At 36.7% G+C, this 20,281-nt stretch overlaps 1 protein-coding gene across 4 annotated transcripts in view; it reads right to left on the bottom strand.

The window, feature by feature from the left end:
• The window catches only part of KIAA1109 (KIAA1109 ortholog), a 245,993-nt gene extending 229,394 nt beyond the window's left edge, over positions 1 to 16,599 (bottom strand). For all 4 annotated transcript variants that reach the window (XM_023516561.1, XM_023516563.1, XM_023516564.1 and 1 more), the window contains exons 1-2: positions 16,426 to 16,599; positions 14,869 to 14,958 (exon numbers count right to left, since the gene is read on the bottom strand). The gene's annotated coding sequence lies outside the window, so the exon portion shown is untranslated. The remainder of the gene's footprint in view (positions 1 to 14,868; positions 14,959 to 16,425) is intronic.
• Positions 16,600 to 20,281: the final 3,682 nt, after the last annotated feature.

Genomic DNA, 20,281 nt, shown 5'->3' with positions numbered 1-20,281 from the left:
AAAAAAAAAAAGAAAACATTTCCACTCAGATCTGGAACTAGACAAGGATGCCCATTGTCACCACTGCTATTCAAGATAGTAATGGAAGTCCTAGCCATCACAACCAGGGAAGAGAAGGAGATCAAGGGTATTCAAATGAGGTCAGAGGTCAAACTCTCCCTCTTTGCAGATAACATGATTTTAGACCTGGAAAACCCCAGGGACTCAACTACAAAGACCTTAGAAGTGATCAAGGAATACAGCAGTGTGTCAGAATACAAAATCAATACTTACACATCAGTAGCTTTTATATATACCAACAATAGTCAAGCTGAAAAAACAGTCAAGGACTCTACTCCTTTTACAGTAGTGCCAAAGAAGATGAAATATTTGGGAATTTACCTATCAAAGGACATGAAAGATCTCTCTAAAGAGACCTAGGAAACTCCGAGAAAAGAAACAGCTAAAGATGTTAACAAATGGAAAAACATACCAGGCTCATGTCTGGGAAGAATCAACATTGTTAAATGTCTATACTACTCAAAGCAGTATACTAATTTAATGCAATCCCTATTAAAGCACTACTGTCATACTTTAAAAATCTGGAAAAAAATAGTGCTTCATTTTATACGTAATCAAAAAAAAAAAAAAACACCTCAAATAGCCAAGACATTACTCAGAAATAAAAACAAATCAGGAGGAATGATGCTACCAGACTTCAGACTATACTATAAATCTACAGTGATCAAAACAGGATGGTACTGGCATAAAAATAAAGATAGACATATGGAACGAATAGAGAACCAAGGGATGAACCCAGCCACTTATCGTCATTTGATTTTTGATAAGCCTATCAAAAACATAAATTGGGGGAAAGAGTCCCTATTTAACAAATGGTACTGGGTGAATTGGCTGGCAACTTGTAGAAGACTGACACTGGACCCTCACCTTTCACCATTAACAAAATTGATTCTCACAGGATAAAAGATTTAAACTTAAGACATGAAACTATAAAGGTACTTGGAGAGAGTGCAGGGGAAAGGCTTGAAGAAATTGGCCTGGGAGAGTATTTTATGAGAAGGACTCCCACTGACAATTGAAGCAACACCAGAAATATATTACTGGGATCTGACAAACTAAAAAGCTTCTGCACAGCCAAAAACATAGTAAGTAAAGTACGAGTAGACAGCCCTCAGAATGGGACAAGATATTTGCAGGTTATGTTTCTGATGAAAGTTTGAGAACTAGAATCAAGAGAACTCAAACTAATAAAAAAAGAATAAGTGATCCCATTTCATTATGGACAAGAGACTTGAACAGAAGTTTCTCTGAAGAAGACAGGTACATGGCCTACAAACATGAAAAAATGCTCATTATCTTTAATCATCAGAGAAAAATGCTCATCATCTTTAATCATCAGAGAAATGCAAGTCAAATGCAAGTCTCTGTTAATCGTCAGAGAAAAATGCTCATCATCTTTAATCATCAGAGAAATGCAAGTCAAAACCACTTTGAGATACCATTTAACTCCAGTAAGATTAGTCCACATAACAAAATATCAAAACTACAGATGTTGGCGTGGATGTGTAGAGAAGGGAACGCTTCTGTACTGCTGGTGGGAATGCAAGCTAATACGTTCCTTTTGGAAATAAGTTTGGAGATCACTTAGGGAACTAAATGTAGACCTGCTGTTTGATCCTGCAATTCCTCTACTAGGTATTGTCATCCAGATGACCAAAAATAATTTTACAACAAAGATATGTGCACCAGAATGTTTATTGCAGCCCAATGCACAATTGCCCAGTCATGGAAGAAGCCCAAGTGCCCATGAATGGATTAACAAATTGTGGTATATGTATACCATAGAATATTATGCAGCCTTAAAAAAGGATGAAGACTTTACCTCTTTTATGTTTACATGGATAGAACTGGAACATATTCTTCCTAGTAAAGTATCTCAAGAATGGAAGAAAAAGTATCTAATGTACTCAGTACTATTATGAAACCAATACATAATCACCCACACTTTCATACAAATGATAAAACACAACTATAGCCCAGAATGAAGGAGGGAAGAAGAGGGTGAAGGGAGGGGAGGAGGGAAGCTGAGTGGAAGAAGGATAATCAGTGGGACCTCTTCTATGGTGCATATTGCAAAGGTACATGTCAATCTATTAAGAGTACGGTATAAATGTCTAAATATAACAATTAAGTAAGGTGAAGCTATGTTAACCAGTTTGATGTAAGCATTCCAAATTGTATATAAAATCAGTACATTGTACCCCATAAATGCATTAATGTAGTTATGATTTAATAAAAATAAATAAATAAATAAAAGTTTCTGCACAGCCAATAACACAATAAACAAAACAAATATACAATCTACAGTATGGGAAAGGATACTTGGATGCTACATATCTCATAGAGAATTGATAACCAGAATCTACAAAGAAGTCAGGCAAATCAACAAGAAAAGATCAATGTTGGGCAAGAAACATGAACAATAACTTTTCTAAAGAAGTTAGACTGATGGCCAACAAATACATGCAAAAATGTTCAATGTCTCTAATCATTAGAGAAATGCAAATCAAAACCACACTGAGATATCACCTAAGCCCAGCAAGAATGGCTCACATCATAAAATCTCAAAACAACAGATACAAGGGTAGATGCAGAGAAAAGGAAACACTCATGTGCTGTTGGTGGGACTGAAGACTATGCAAAGTAGTATGGAGATTCCTCAAAGAATTCCTCAAAGTATACCTATCATTTGATCCTGTAATTTCCTTAGGTATTTACCTAAAGGAAAAAAAGACATTTTATAAAAAACATACTTGTACTTGAACATTCACAGCAGTACAATTCACAATCACAAAGATGTGGAAACAACTCAAGTGTACATCAATACATAAATGGATTAATAAAATGTGGCATATGTACACCATGGAATACTACTCAGCCACACAAAAAGATGGTGACCTAGTTAGTATCTTTCCTAACAACCTGGATGGAACTGGAGACCATTCTCCTAAGTGAAGTATGGCAAGAACGGAAAAATCAATACCATATGTACTCTATGCTAAACTGGAAAGAGTGGATCAACACCTATGTACTCACGGGGAAGCAAAACTCAGGGTGAATTCCCACCGAAAGAGTACCTTACATGGGTACATCACACACTTTCTAGGTGAGGGGCATACCTGTAAGTTTGACTTAAAATTTACAAAAGCAAACTATGTAACCAAGACATATGTACCCCCATAATATACTGACATAAATTTTTAAAAAATGTTAAAAAAAAAAAAAAAGAAGAATGGGAGCCAAATTTCTCACTTTAGAAGATATATAAAAGAAGAAAATTAGTATAAACTGTGATGATGGATAAGAACCGAAGATATGGCTTCCAATGTAAGTGGATATAGAAATAAATATAACCATAAATGTACATATGTGCTGTATGTGTACACCTATGTTCACTAGCAGGTCCTAATAGCTGCCATACCTCAATAAAAGTGAGAAATTTTGCTTCTAAAAACCATTTTCAAATAGGCATTCAGAAAATTCCTTTTCCATTTTTCCCTCTTTGTCATTAAATAAGTAGTTTAAGGGACATTATTTTAAGATGATGTAACGATTCTGTTGCTCATCAAAATTTAATTGATTAAGATATGGACACACACACTCTTGTTCTAAACGGATTGTGATCCATTACTGTCACTCTTGTTTTAAACGGATTGTGACCCATTACTGTCATTTATTTTTATGCTTAAACTTTCTTAGATTTTGCCAGCAGAAGGCTCTGGAGGTTGGCACGTGTCCTTTTGATATATTCTCATCATTCTTTCAGTACTTTTTTCTTTTCTGGAAACAAGGTTCATCTTTACTTTCTATATCGAAATTGTACAATGAGCCTTTTCTTGAAGGGACCCTGTTTCCTCTTAGGTTCCTCAGAAATACTTCTTCAGGCACAAAGATGTTTTTTCAAGGACAATCCCTGTCACATTCCATATCATATAGTAAGAAAGTGGGGGAAAAATGTCGATTAAGAGGGAAAAAGCTAAGTAATACACTCTTACTATGAAATAATACATAGCCTTTTTAAAGGAATGAGATAGTTCTAATGGGTGGATATAGGACATGTCCAGGATATGTATAGTATTAGCAGGAAAAAAAGCAAGTTGAGAAGCAAAATATATAGCATTCTGCTTATGTTTCTGAAAAACCTAACTACTCATTATATATAATGTATACATTATATGTCATATTCTATGTATATATTTTTATTCTTCATAAACATTATCAAAGCCTTAAGAACGATTACCTCTGGGGAGAGCAGTGGGAGAGGTGAGGGGAAAAAGAGAAGCAGTGAAGCAGGACTTTCATTTTTACACTTCACACTTAGACTCTATTCCACTTAAATGTTTTACATCTGGCATGTATACTTCAACAATTTAAAAACCAGAAAGGGAAAGTGGAAGACAGGACCCAGCAGGTAGGAAAGGGGCTCTTCTTGCCTTAGCACATGTCTGTGGTCTGTCCTTATAACCATGACCAAAAAAATACCAACCTGGTCATCTGCCATTCTACTATCACATCTTCCTATGATTCTTGAATGCTTGTATTTTTTTTAAATTAAAATGCAATATTCACTGAGCATTATCAAACTCAGAAGCCTTCATCCCATAACCTCAGAAATATCATTTAACACAACAGCAAGAATTATTCAATACAACAGACTTGAGGGTAGAATGGAAGGAGGAATGCCTATAGTGTTCTAGAATTGGTGTGAGAGTACAGCTATAAATAAGCAAAACCAAAAGAGATTGGGGAAGGAAGAAAGAGGTAGTTGTCAAGAAAAAACAGTACAATCAAAAAGTTCTGCTTCAGGCTGCATTGTTCCAGAAGCAACCTACTCTATGGATTTAAAAAAAGTAGACTCTATATTAGAATACCTGAGCTCAAATGTCAATTTTGAAATTACAGAACTGTAATTATGGGCAAAACACTTAACCACTCTGTGCTCTGTTTAAAATGTGGACACTAACAGTACTTACAGAGTAGTATTATAGGAATTGATGAATTTGGATACATGAAGCATTTATAATATCTGGCACATCACAGATATTACACTGTATAAATGTTTGCTATTGGCAGCCAGTGTTATTGGTATTTTGCCCACATGCTGTTGGCATTCACCTCTACACAGGAAGACTGCTCATTATCAACATCTGTGACACTCAGCTGAGGGCTATTTTCTGACTGCAGGGACATGCTCAGCTTGCACTCCAAGGGCAAGCCAGAAATGCCAGAGAGTTAATATCAATGATGGCTAGAAAGCTGGTGGATAAACACTCAAATCTTCCTTGCTTTTGGCTTGGAATATTTTCCCACTAGTCCAAGAGAGGTATTTTCTTTGGTTCCTGAGAGTTCCCCAATGCAAGTGAGCTCCAGATGTCCACAGTGATAACTGCCAGGACAGTGCCCTTTATTCCATCCCTTTCCTTTCTTACTTCCCCATTTCTCTACCAAAATTTTCTATGATCATTTCCCAAGCAAACTATCTGCCCTTGAATCCTTATCCAGGGTTTATTTCTAGGGAAACTCAAACTAAGGAACTATTTTTTATTATTTATAACTAATCATATTAAATCTAAGGACAATTTTCGTCCTAAGAACGTTGATAACCAGCATGGTGGCTCACACTTGTAATCTCATCACTTTGGGAGACCCAGGTAGGAAGACTTGTTTGAGGCCGTAAGTTTGACTCTGCATTGAACTGTGATCTTACCACTGCACTACAACCTGGCTGACAGAATGAGTCTCTAAAAAATATATATAAGTGAAAAATAAAAAAGGAAAAATGATCCTGTGCTATGGAAAAGACAATGAAGCTACACCAATTTAAAACACACAAAATTTAAGATTTTAGAAATCTGACTTCCATCCAGAGCACATGTGTGCAAAAACTAGATTTTGAGACAGAAAGAAGAGCATTTCCTTTATCTAAATAGGAAGAACAAAGGAAAGGATAAATCCAGATGCAGGGACATTCTGTGACAGAAAGATGAAGGAATATAATTGCTTCTATGTTTTTCAAAATTATGAGTTCATATTTATTTAAAAATCTCTTCTATTTAATCTTTTTTTTTTATACTACCCCTAGGTTTTTCTTGGTTCTAACCTCATTACCTTCTACTGCCTTTTCTTCTTCTTTTAATACTTTTCTTAAGGTTTAATTTGTGTTAATAACACCTAGTAGTAGAAGGAAGACAATCACCACAGCTTACCTCAAAAGCTCAACTCTACCTCACCTCAGAGAGAATTATTTAATTAACTCAGAGAAAGGGAGTAGGGAGGAAGTGGTTGATAACCATGCCTCACACTCCCATCTGCATCTACTCCACAGATCTTCAAGAGAGCTCAGCACTCTGGTTAATCCCCTTCCAGGCTATACTGGTCTTCTAAAATAAAATCATCCCATAAGTTAAACAGAATTGCAGAAAATGAGGTTTTCCTTTATTAGCCTCTAATTGGAACATGTCTGTATAACACTATTTATGATTTGAGAAGACCCAGCTATGAAGAGCCATAGCTTACCCTGGCATTGTCATGGGAAAAGTATCTACTTGATTTTGATTATTTGGAGCAACACAGTAAGAAAATGCAATAACATCATGTTACTATGGTTTTTTTTTTTTTTTGCTTATTTATTCAATAAAATCTAAGAAATTCTAAGGATTAAGTATAAGATTTGGAATATTTATAATGATCTTTAGTAGAATGTCTGACAATATAGAAGATGCTGAATAAATACTGCTTGAATGACTACCTGTATCTGAGCGCTTACTATACCATATTATCACTACCAGTTTAGAAATCTATCTCCCACCCTGAACAACTGCTCCTTCAGGAGAGGCTTGCTTTATTCATCTGAATGTGAGATGCCCAACAAAGTTCCTGGTACGCAGTGGTCTCTCAATAAATATTTGTTCCATAAGAGAATGAAATAAATGCATCATTACAAGAAAGTATACAATTACAAGCTATTGTTGAAGATAAGGAAGTATGTTTCCAATGCAGTCAGGACCAAAGAGACTCTTAAATGATCTTCTTTACCCTTAAGAAAATTTGGTTTTCACCTGCTAGAGTTTAAGAAGTAAAGAGATCTCAATACTCCTGATCGACAACAACATGGAAAAAACAAAAGTATAAAAGATATTCAACTTTTTAATGATCCAATCCCAAATATAAGAAAATAAAAGAAAAACATCCCTCCTGTAACAATGAAATTACAAATCTTTGTGTAAAAGCTATTTACATAATATTCAGATATTAACTTCAGATCGTTATATTAAAGTTTTCTGGATTTAATCATACCTCCTTTTCCATAAAGTAAAATCCATGAGTTTTAAGAGTTGGCAAATAGGCTCGGCACCCATAGCTCAGTGGTTAGGGTATTGACCACATACACTGAGGTAGGTGGATTCGAACCCAGCCTGAGCCTGTTAAACAGCACTGATGACAATTCCAACAACAAAAAAAGTAGTTCCAGCTACTTGGGAGGCTGAGACAAGAGAACTGCTTAAGCCCAAGAGTTGGAGACTGATGTGAGCCAAGAAGTCACAGCACTCTACTGAGGGCAACATAGTCAGACTCTGCCTCAAAAAAAAAAAAAAAAAAAAAAAGCGTTGGCAGATAAATCAACTTTATAGTTCTCCTTTGAATTCCATCAACATACATTGTCTTCACCATCAAGTAAGATCATAAACCTATTAGTACACAGTAGCATTATTGTATACTAGAAATTCTGGGAATTATGTGCTTAGTACAATTACATATCTACATTTCATACCTATAGGCCAAACTTTACTGGACTGTATTACCTATTACAGAGCATACACTTACTTGAAAATTTTTCAGCTACATTGTTTCTGTATATATGTGACAAACTACCCGGATGTATTTTTTGTAGGAGTCTCAATTTCAAAATCATTTATCTCTTCCTTAGCAATTAAGAAACTAGCTAATTTTCTGAAAGATCTCAGTAAATACCAACACAAAGGTACTGCCTGGACAGATGCTTATCTTTCCCATGGCAGAAGGACTTCCCAAAAAAAAGTAGGACCCAATCAGATCATACAACATTTTCATCCAAAATGAAGTTTCAAGGAGTGTTTGATTCTTATACACTGTTTCTAAAGTGACACCAGTAGCTGAGTACTTACTAATCTAAAGGCAGAAACAAATGACTTTGTGACACTCTTTCCAACTCTATGCTGCTACACAAAGAATACAAAGTACAGAAGTGTCTGCTATCATTGATCACCTTATATAAATGAAATATATAAACTTTATACAGTTAAGATTTTATGAGAATGTGTAAAAAATTGCATTATCCATAAAGAGTGATATAAAGGACCTTTTCTGCCTAAAACTTTTTATCACACAGCCTAAAATTCTACCATCCATTCCTCCAAAAAGAATACTAACCAATATTCTCTTTTAATAATGCAGCAATATATTTATGTTACTTCAATAATTCCTACCATGAATTACTGCCTTGAGTTGTGAGTATAAATTGATTCATTAGAGCACTTTTCTCATTAGCAAGTAGGACCTATAAATATCACAAAAAGCTTCATATTTTTGAAGATGGAGAAAACCTTAAATAGGAGACAGTAATCCAAAAAATCAAACTTAGACTCCTAAAAATTTTGGCCAGAGCCAAGAGTTTTGTGTATAAATCAAAATTATATAACTTCCTATTCTGTTTAGTTAAGCATACAAAATAGACAACTATCCTATCAGGGTGAAATAGATTAGGTAAATCCTGGCTACCTAGGAAGAATCATTCCAGATCCACTTCAATCTTAGGATTCTAACTACAACAAACACAATTTTCCTGGTTAACTAAACCTAAAGGCCATAAAACTAACGGGGTAAAATAATATTCAGACAGAGATAAGGAAATCATCTGGCATGACAGAAATTGCGTAAACTTTAAAACTAGATTTGAAATTGAAAGTTGGCTCCATCTCCTCTCTCCTTTTCTTAGCTGTAAGATACACCTCGAGCAAGTTATTGAATCTCTTTTAGCCTGTTTCCAAGTAGTAAAATGATTCTAACCTCATTACTTTCTACTGCCCTTTTTCCTCTTCTATTGATATTTTCCTAAGGTTATGTATAAAATGGCCATCCCTTTCTTGAAGAGATGGTAAAGGCACCAAAAACAAAGTAAATTTAAAATTTGTAGCACAGGGCTTGACAAAAAAGCATATTATGGCAATGGTAGCTAAGCTACTATTATTAATGTTCTTTTAAAAAACAATTCAATCAGTATCAATGAAAGCTAAAAATAATAAAAATACCTGAGAGTAAACAAGGATTAAAATGTGTTTTGTTCCTTATAATATGTAAGAAAAAAATAGAATTTTATAACCAAAAGAAATTAGTTGACATAACAACCAAGAGCTAATATTAAGTAAACAGATTTGTTTAAATGTATTTACAATATTTAAATATATACATAATTCCACAAATACTAGAAAGCATGATTTTTTGAAGCAAATGAAAACCCAGGCAGAAGAAATATACACATATGATGACTGAGAATTCAAACAGTATAAATCAGCAAGCTAAACAAATGTAAGGTACTTTAATATCATTATCTATGCTACAAAAATGGTTCTTCACATTATATATAGAAGAAATCTGAATATCTAAGAAGTCATATCATCCATCAAAATCTCACTTTAGCACTCACTTTAGCACATCTCACTTATATAACCAGAAATTTATGCTGGTTCACCTAAACACTTACTGAATTAAATTTTTTTTTAAATCTCTTAAAAAGCTATAGAAAATGTATCTAATAGGGTAAAAAAAAAAAAAAAAAGGTAAATTCAACCTCTCTACATGTAGAAGGTGCCATAATATTTAAACATTATCCAACCTTAGAACTAATTATTACCTTCATCATACTTCTTAACATGGCCAGCAATACAAAGAAATCAACAGAAATTTCCACAAGTGAAAAGTTTAGTCCTCCCACTTCTATACATCATAAATTGAGTTTGGGGGCTTCATTTTTCCTTTTTTTAATTGGCTGATATATATACTGAAAGTCTCTTTTAATAAAAAATTCAACCTATCATTTTCATTAGTATTTAAAAACTCCAGAACACCAAATAATAACACTAAAATGCTAATATCAGCAAAGTAAAATTATACATATTTCTTAAAATAAAACTATTTCCTTTCTCCCATCTGGCCCTTAGACTTCTCTAATATCTTCTAGTCTTAAGCCACTTGGGTTACACTACCCACCCATAAAAAATAGGAACTTGAGGGAAAGGAACAAGAAGACTGACCACATGTGTTTACCAACACTGTAATCATGTCAAGTTCAGAAAAAAACAGTTTTATATTAGGATGTTGCTGTAGAGAGAGCTGAACAGACCCATACAGTAGCCAATTCAGGTGAGCTGACAATTGCTACAATGCAGAATGAACTTTTACCATGTAAGTACAATTTTTAAAAATGCTACATCAGGAAGTTTTATGGGGATATGACCTATACAATACTGCTGGTAACATCTGATAACAGTATTTTAAAAGGTTATGGAGCTAAACAGAAATAGTAAACAGATGTAAAAAGTGACAAAATATAATACAGTCAGTAGTCTCCAGTTTAGACTCTAAACATTTTGGTCAGTTACCTACTATTTGAAATTTTCATTCAATAGCATTAATGCACCATTAAAATGATAAAATACATACTAAAATAATAGCTAACATTTATTCACTGTTTGCTGTATGGCAGGCATTGTTCTAAAACCTTAAGATGTATATACTCATCTAATCATCACAGTAACTACCCACATATCATTTCCACTTTACAGATGAGTAAACTGTGGCAGTGAGAAGCTAAGCACAAACATAGCTGACACATGACTAAACTAGGATCAGAAGCTAGACTGTCCGGCTCCAGAGTCTGCGTGCTATACTACCTCTCATATCATTTATGCTAGGAGAATCAGTCAGTAATTATCTCCTTGTCTTCGGTTTCTCTACTATGAAAAATTAGCTCCTTTCTGCTAGTACTAAAATTCTGGTTTCAGAGCTAATATTAATGTTACCAAAATTCATATTTTATCCTTTATGGAATTTTTTTCTCCTAAAAAGATCCTCCATTAAATCAAAGGCCAGCAATCACTCTCTTTTGAATAACCACAAGAAATAAGACATCAAGCTACGGAGCCTCATCAGGAGCAACAAAAGCTAAGCTATAAGGTGAGCTGAATCTGACTGCACCTCTCTTTCACCTCATGGTCACAAAGGTTATAACTATATATTTTTAAAGAACTTATTTGTCCCCAAAGAAATTGACAATTGATAGAAGATGTGCAGTTTTTAAAAATGTCTAAAAATCTTGGATACTTCTCCCTTTGAGAGGTGGAGCTTAATTAATTTACCTCACATATGTGAGCTTGATTTAGTGATTTAGTTCTAAAAGAACAAGACAGATAAGCATCCTCACTTGTAGTCTCAGCTACTCAGGAAGCTGAGGCAGGAGAATAGCTTGATCCCAAGAGTTTGAGGCTATAGTGCACCAACACCACATCTGTCAATAACCACTATATTCCAGCCTGGGCTACACAGTGAGATCCCATCACTTAAAAAAGTAAAACAACATCAGAGCATCCTTCTTCCTCTTTCTTGGATCACTTGCTCCAGGAAAAGCCAGTTGCCTTGTTAGGTCACTTAAGAAACTTGAGAAGCTCCACAGAGAGGTCCACATGATGAAGACTTGAGGCCTCTAAGAATGAGCCATCATGGCAGCAAATTCTCCAACCCAGATGAGCCCCCAGATGACTAAAGTACCAGCCAACATCTTAGCACATTCTCACGAGAGACTCTGAGCCTGAAGTACCCAGTATAGTCATTCCCAAATTCCTAACCCACAGAAATTCTAAGATAATAGATTTTTGTCATTTAAAATATGTTACTCAGCAATAATTAACTAACACAAAGTGTGAGAAAGTTTTGCAAGAGATATTCAAAGTATCTCTACCCCAATGGTTCATACCTACCATCTTAAGCTAAATTATCTCCCTCCCCTCCACCTTACAAAAACATGAGACATCAGCAATACATCACTAAGAAGGCTACTGTTTACAAAAGTGAACTGTTTCGGGAGTTTCCTGTATAGACTCTAAAACCATAACCTCTAGTGTTATATGGACTCTAAAACCATAATCTCTACCCTGTCTCCTATAATTTTATCTGTATATAATCATATACTTCCCTAATCATTTACTTCCCTCCCTCCTGTCTCAGTAGAAGTATGGCTAAAGTACTCTTGACCTACACACTTGTAAAAAATCCTTTCCAGCTTAGTCAGTGATGTTGCTTCACCATCACTTCACCATTCTACCTCATCCCTGTATCTTCAATTTTCTTTCTGATGGCTTTTTATCCTCAGCAAACACACTGTAAATGTGCTTATATCACTCATATCTTTAAAAAACAAAAACCTTCTATCAAACTCACAACTCTACCTTTATTTTTCTCTACTCCACTTACAAACAAACTTTCTGAAACAGTAAATGACATAAGCTATTTCTACTTCCTTATCTCATGCCCGGCTTCACCTTTAAAACTGTTCTTGCTCAGGTCAACAATTTTAACAGATATGGCCAATGGATACTTTAATGGTTCTCACCCTATTTGATATCTATAGATACCTAATACTCATTTCTTTTCTCCAAACTTAGTTCTTCCACTAACTTCTGTGACTCTCTTGTCCACTCCTTTCAGGCACATTTTTCATACATCTCACCTTAAATGTTGGTGTTCTCTATTCTTATTTCTCTCCTAGTATCACCCTACGTTTTCTCCCTAAGTTATTTCATCCATTGCCATTGTTTTGTTTCCATTTTTATTTGTTCGAGACAGGGTCTTGCTTTGCTGCCCAGTACAGTAGTGTATACTCACTCCAGCTTTGAACTCCTGGGCTTCAGGAGATCCTCCCGCCTCAGTCTCCTGAGTAAACATGTCACAATGCCTGGCTAATTTCTTTTCTAATTTTTTGTAGAGATAGGTCTCACTATGTTGCCCAGATTGGTATTGCAATCTGCAAGACCTCTTGTCTCTCTTGGCTTCCCAAAGTGCTGGAATTACAGGCATGAGCCACCACACAGTTCATTGCCATTGCTTTTAACTATCACCTGTAAACTATGATTCCAAAATTTAGGTCACAAGCTGGATCTTATTCTTAATTCAGATTCACATATACAACTGCCTATCAAAATAGATGCCTCAACTATAATGGCCCTAAATTGAACTCATCTCCTCCAGTCACGTTCCCCAATCTATTGCTCTTCCTATATTTCCTACCTTTGTAAACAGTCCATAATTCACTCAGCTTCCCAACGCATATATCAGAGAATTCTTTCTATTCATCCCAAAAATATTTATTAAACATTAATTATGTCCATAAACATGTTAGTGGCTAGAAATTCACTTTCCCTAAAGCTCACTAAATTCTATGCATTCTACCTTCTTTACATCTATCAAATCCATCTCCATCCCTTAATTCCAATTTGCAATGCTTTACTTTTACACTCTTTCTTCCCACCTGGATTATGCCAAAGCCTATTAACTGAATGAACATCGGGCTTCCAAGCTCACCTCCCTTCAATTGATCATCCAGACTGCTAGATATCTGACCATGTCACTTATATTTGTCATAAATTCCTTGAAATTTTCTCAAATTAAAGCAATTCTGCTAACCTACCATGAAATGTTTAAATTCTTCACTATCTTTAATATCAAAAATACAAAAATCCTATTTTCCCACTGTACCTTAATGCAACATTAGAGAACCCCATTTTATTAATTAAAATAATATGAAAAATTTGTTATAAACACAAAAATTTTCTGCATGGGTAATGCTCCTTTTCTGGTCTGTCACATGAAAACATCCTTGCATATAAAATCAGGAAAATGTATGCATCGGCAAAATTGTTACCTTCTAGAAGTAAATTCACAGCTCAGCACCTATAGCTCAAGTGGCTAGGGCGCCAGCCCATACACCAGAGTCGGTGGGTTCAAATTCAGCCTGGACCTGCCAAACAACAATGACAACTACAACCAAAAAATAGCTGGGCGTTGTGGCAGGCACCTGTAGTCCCAGCTACTTGAGAGGCTGAGGCAAGAGAATTGCTTAAACCCAGGAGTTGGAGGTTGCTGTGAGTTGTGATGCCACAGCACTCTACCCAGGGCAACAGCTTATGGCTCTGTCTCAAAAAAAAAAAAAAAAATAGAAATAAATTCACTATTATAGAACTCTCCAGGGCATAAAGACCAATGTCTGTTACTATAAGTGCGGACATAATACTAGATAAATATTTATGAAATGAATTAAACTGCTTATTAGTCATGTTTAATCATGTCTTTTATAATTCTCCATAGAATTCATTATAAAAAATATAGCTGAGTTTAACCACACAAAATATTCTGTGAAGAACAAACCAGAAGTCAACATTTTTCTCCATTTTCTTAATTTCTTTTTAAAATCCTTTATAAACAGAGCAGACTAAAGAGCAAGTAAAAGAGAGAAAGAATGTTGACACATGAAAATCAAGTAAAGGATTACCTTGGCTTTTTCTTGCCCATGTACAGTATAAGTACGTGACTTCACTGTCAGATATCATAGTCCAAAAGTCAGGTGAAACTGTTCTCAGGTCACATTATACACCACCAGTACACCATTCCCATTCAGTGATCACAGACAGATTAAATCACAAGTGAAGCGGAAAGTCAGGAGACTTCTCCCCAAGCTTTAACTGGAAATTTGTTCTTTAAATCTTAGCCAAAAATATTTACCCAAGGTTTTTTTTCCAGAGTGGGCAATGTTCTGTTTATCCTTCTCCTTATCTTCAGAAGGCCCTTCTCCAGAGTTTCATCTTAACACATCTGAAAAGAATCGCATTTTAACCAATTATTCAAGCTATTCTGGCTTTATCAGCAGTGTAACTATTTCAGATTAAATGATGTGATTAGACATGAACATGTAGGAGGAAATTAATGTTAGTACAATATTTCATTTCCTTGTTTAAAGTTTTCAAATAAGAAATACTTCAAAATTTAGAATAAGACATCCTCCAACTAAAGCCTTCCAAAGGTTTCAAAACCCACTATACTTATGGTAAGAACATGACTCTGGTAATCAATGAGTTCTAGAGGTCAAATTCCATCTTTAAAACATAATCAAAGTGTAACCTTGAAAAAGTTTTTCTCTCAAACTGTTCGGTCTTGGCTGGCAAGAATGGTGCCTTAGTTTTCTTCCAATTCCCAGCACCTGGCACACTTTTTATTAAATGAAAATCCCTCTCAAGATGCCTGGAAGATGCTACAAAACACTGATTAAGGGGCTGTAAACTGGAGGCAGATTGTCTGGTTTGAATCACAGTTCTGACTTGGAACAAGTTATTTTTCAGAGCTGTAGGCTTTCATTCTTTCACTTATGAGAAAAGTAATAGATTCTATAATAGGATTGTTATATTAAATGCGATAATAAATGCACATAATGTATGTACCACTCAATAGTTATGTAAGGTAAATATTCTGGTTAATTCATATATTTTTGTACTTAGTCTAGTTAACTTAGAATATCAATTTCACTGCTATATACAGGGTAAAAGCAGCAACATGAAATCAGTTGAAACATACGTGAATGCTCTTAGGCAGTTACAAAACCCCTGATTTCCTTATAGAAGAAACTGACAATAACTTTTTCCCTTTAACAAACGTGTCCAACAAATGTCAACACTAAGGTCAATGGGAAGGAAAAACACAATACTCTAATACTCTGCGGAAGGAAAATCAACTTCTCTTCACCTTGCTTTAACCAAAAGGAAATTCCGCTGAAGCGTACTCTTCCGTATGTTGTGCACAAGCACCAACTCAGAATACAAAATACATCAACCCTTGGGAAGAAAGGGGGGAGCGGGAGGTTGTTGCGGCTTCACTGCCCTTGGTCAACCACCCTAGGTTAAGCAGTATCGGGGCTATAGCAACTCGCTGGTAGCAAAGCTGAAGTCCGAGCTTGCGGGTGCACAGTCCTTTTCGCCGCGGAGTGTACACACCAGCAAGTGCAGCGCCGCCCACCCGCCTCACCATCACCCGCAGGGACCGCTCCTGCATCCGAGCCCTCAGCCAACCATCTGCCTGTCATGGCCCTTCCAAGCTTTCCTACTGACCTCCGACACTCGGTCTATAGGTCCCCGCGATGCAGGTAAGGGTGGTAAAGGGATCAGATGAGTCGCAGCTGGAAGCCGCGACGAAGCCAAATCTCGCTGACTCTAACCCTACTGAGGTCTACACACCCTGGAAAAAGGTGCTGCCAACCTCAACCCCACCCAGACCGACCCGTCCCCTCACCTAGCGAGTGCCGAGGCAGCCCGGAACCACTCTGGCCTCTCTCCGGTGAACGCCGAGGGCCTTGGGTACGGGCGGCGGCGGCAGCAGCACCGAGCCAGACGCGGCCTGTGGAGTTCCGCCGGCGCCCACACCTCCTAGCCCCCGCCGCCCGGGCCCGCTGCTCCAGGTCCAGACCCCGGCCGCGGCCACTAAACCCAGGGGGGCGGAGGAGGGGAGGGTCCGAACTGAGGCCGGGCGCCACTGCGGCTGCGTCAACTGGTAACGTCACACGTCAGTGGCGCCGGCGCCTCGAGGCTCACCTCTCGAGCCCCGCCCTGGAAACCGGCGGGGCTCCTCCTCTTTCCCTCCCCTCCCTGGCTAAAGGCGGAGCCAGAGCCCTGCAGCGAGGCTCTCAGACCAAGTTGAAAATCGCTTTGCTACCGGCCCAAAGAGAAAGTTAAAGGCGTTCCGCCAAACCAGGGGACAGATAAGGCTACGTAGGAAAGGGGGGCTAACAAAGGAGAAGAATCATAATAATGGCTTTAATAATATAGTATGGCTATGTAAGATGTTATCATTGGAGAAAGCTGATTGGAGGGAACACTACTGTTTTACAACTTCTTGTAAAAATGTCATTTATACAGTTCCTTATAGGCTAAGGCCTATAAAGAAAAACAAGAGTGGCAGTGAGAAAATTGGAGACCTTAGGGAGGGGGACAAGGAATGGTATCTCAAAGGAGGTGGTATTTGAGCAAGCGATCTTCTAGAAGACAGGGTTTTGGTTGTCTGACAAGAGAGAGGAGCAACATTCCAGGTAGAGGGAACAGCACATGCAGAGGCCCTGAGGCAGCAAATGCTTGACATGTAAGAGGAATTGATAAAAGATCTATATGGCCAAGGTACAGAAAACACACAAGAGACAGGGATGGGAGGATAAGGTTTATTATCGGGTAGGAAAAGGACTTGGGTGTTTCTGAGGTATTATACTAGCTGAGATTTTATATCACTTCTTTTTAACTATTATGGGTGGATAATAGTTGTATATCTTTATAGAGTACATATGATGTTTTAATAGAGACATACAATGTGAACTAATCAAATTAAGAAACTAGAGTATTCATAACTTCAGGCATTTATCATTTCTTTGTGTTAGGAACACATTCCAATTCCACTCTTTTAGTTATTTTAAAGTATACTCTAACTTACTGTTGATTATAGTCACTTTATTTTGCTAACAAATATTATTTATCTGTACTTTTGCACTCATTAACCATCCTCACTTTCTCCCTTCCCAGCCTACTATACTTCCCAGTCTCTGGTAAGTATCATTCTGCACTCTGTCTCCATGAGACCAATTGTTTTTAATATTTAGCTCCCACATGTGAGTGAGAACATGCAGTCTTTCTGTGCTTGGCTTATTTCACATATGTTCTCCAATTCTATCCATGTTGCAAATGGCAAGATTTCATATTTTGTGGCTATATAATATTCCTTTGTATATATGTGCCATGATTTCTTTATCCATTAATCCATCAGTGGATGTTTAGGTTGATCCAAATCCTGGCTATTGTAAATGGTGCTGCAGTAAAAATGGGAGTGCTGGTATCTTTTCCATATACTAAATCCCTTCTTTTGAATATATACCTATAGTGCGATTGCCTGGTTGCATGTTAGTTCTATTTTTAGTTTTTTGAGGAACCTCCATCCTGTTCTCCTAGTAGTTGCATTAATTTCCATTCCCACCAACGGTGTATAAGGTCCTCCTTTCTTTCTATCCTTGGCGGCTTTCATTATTGCCTATCTTTTGAGAGAAAGCCATTTTAACTGGAGTGAAATATTATCACTGTAGTTTTGATTTGAATTTCTCTGATGACTAATGTGTTGAGCATTTGTACATATACCTATTGGCCATTGGAATGCCTTCTTCTTTTCTTTTTCTTCTGAGACAGGGTCTTGATCTTCCAATGTAGTCTTCTGAGATAGAGTTTTGCTAGAGTGCAGTGATGTATATCATCATAGCAACCTTCATCTCCTGGGCTCAAGAGATCCTCCAGCTGAGTAGTGCGACTACAGGGCACCTGCCATGATACCCAGCTATTTTTTTTTCTATTTGTGGTAGGGATGGGGTCCTGCTCTTACTCAGGCTGGTCTCAAACTCCTGACCTTAAGCAGTCTTCCTACCTTGGCCTCCAAAGTGCTAAGAGTGCAAGGATGAGCCACCATGCCTGGGATGTATATCTTCTTTTGAGAAATGTCTATTCAGATCCTTTGTCTATTTTTTATTGGGATTATTTGATTTTTTCCTGTTGAGTTTTTAGAGTTCCAAGAGTTTGCTGTTCCATATACCAGACTTTGAGTATCAAAGCTGTAGTTTGGAATTTATGCCAAGTTCAATGGGAAGCCATTGAAGGATTTTAAGATACATACTCCATTTTGTTTTATACCATGACTTATATTTCCATGAGGCTCGTTACGTTCTTGACTCAGGTTGTTCTGTTTCCTATAGCAGGTATTTACTTAGCAGACTGTTTCAAGCCTGTGGGTCACCTTGCAAATATTAGGTGGTTTTCTCTGCATTCTCTGTGGGGCTTAACTGTGAGTGGTGCACTGGGTCAGGTCAGCTCCTTCAGCTAAATTAGCTAGGTCAGTGGTCTTCAAATGTTTTTGCAGTATACTTCCTAAGATATTTTGAAAAACAATATACCCTTCCACCTATTTTCTCTTTCTCATCGTAAGTTTAAATTGTTACAAAGGATGTCATTTTCTAAAGTTATATTAAATTTTTTTTTTTTGAGACAGACTCTGAGGCTGTCACTCTAGGTAGAGTGCCATGGTGTCACAGCTAACAGCAACCTCCAACTCTTGGACTTAAGCAATTCTCTAGCCTCAGCCTCCCAAGTAGCTGGGACTACAGACTCCTGCCACAATACCTGGCTACTTATACTGAAATTTTTAATAAAATAACATCACTATTTAAATGTATTCAATGGGATCTAAATACTATAGTCATTTATACCCACTAGCATTCACTTAAAAATAATAAACAAGCTCTTTCTTGATAGTTGTAAATCTTATATCATGTATTCCTCTTTCTGAACTTACAATTTCATCATACTTCTACAGAGTATTATCTTTATATAATATATACTTAATATTTAAAAATCTTTTTTTAATTTCAAATTAATATGAGGGTACTAACAATTAGGTTACAATGTTTGAGTTTGTTGAGTAAGATCCTGTTGTAGTTGTGTCCCACACCTAGAAGGTGTGCCATCTACCCTTACATTGTGCACATTTTTAAAAGTCTTTTATTGGATTCAATGGCTGTAGCTCAGTAGCTAGCGAGCCAGCCACACACACTGGAGCTGACGGGTTCAAATCCAGTCCGGGCCTGCCAAACATCAATGACAACTACAACCAAAAAATAGCTGGGCATTGTGGTGGGCACCTGTAGTCCCAGCTACTTGGGAGGCTGAGCCAAGAGAATCACTTAAGCCCCAGAGTTGGAGGTTGCTGTGAGCTGTTACATCACAGCACTCTACCCAGGGTGACAGCTTGAGACTCTGTCTCAAAAAAAAGTCTTTTATTGATAATCTGTCTTTTTTCCTGAAGTGAAATATGTAGGTAAATATAAATTTAATTCTAAACTTTGTAACCGTAACCTCTAGCAATTAAATTTTTTTCTACTGGACTGAATTATAAATGTAATTATTAATGCAAGTCAATTCACCAAAACAATTATTTCACAAATTTTGATAAAAATTATTCAAAAGGAAACAAAATATACTGGAAACATATTTCCTACTGAGAAAAAGGCAGAATTTTTCTCCATTTAGTCAACATTTCTGTAGATGGATCTTAACTATTTGCTTGAAGG

This window comes from Otolemur garnettii, unplaced genomic scaffold, assembly GCF_000181295.1.
Source record: "Otolemur garnettii isolate 467f Iridium unplaced genomic scaffold, OtoGar3 scaffold00093, whole genome shotgun sequence".
NCBI classification, from domain to species: Eukaryota; Metazoa; Chordata; class Mammalia; order Primates; family Galagidae; genus Otolemur; species Otolemur garnettii.
Note: the sequence above shows the minus strand (reverse complement) of the source record. Positions and strands in the feature narration are given on the sequence as shown.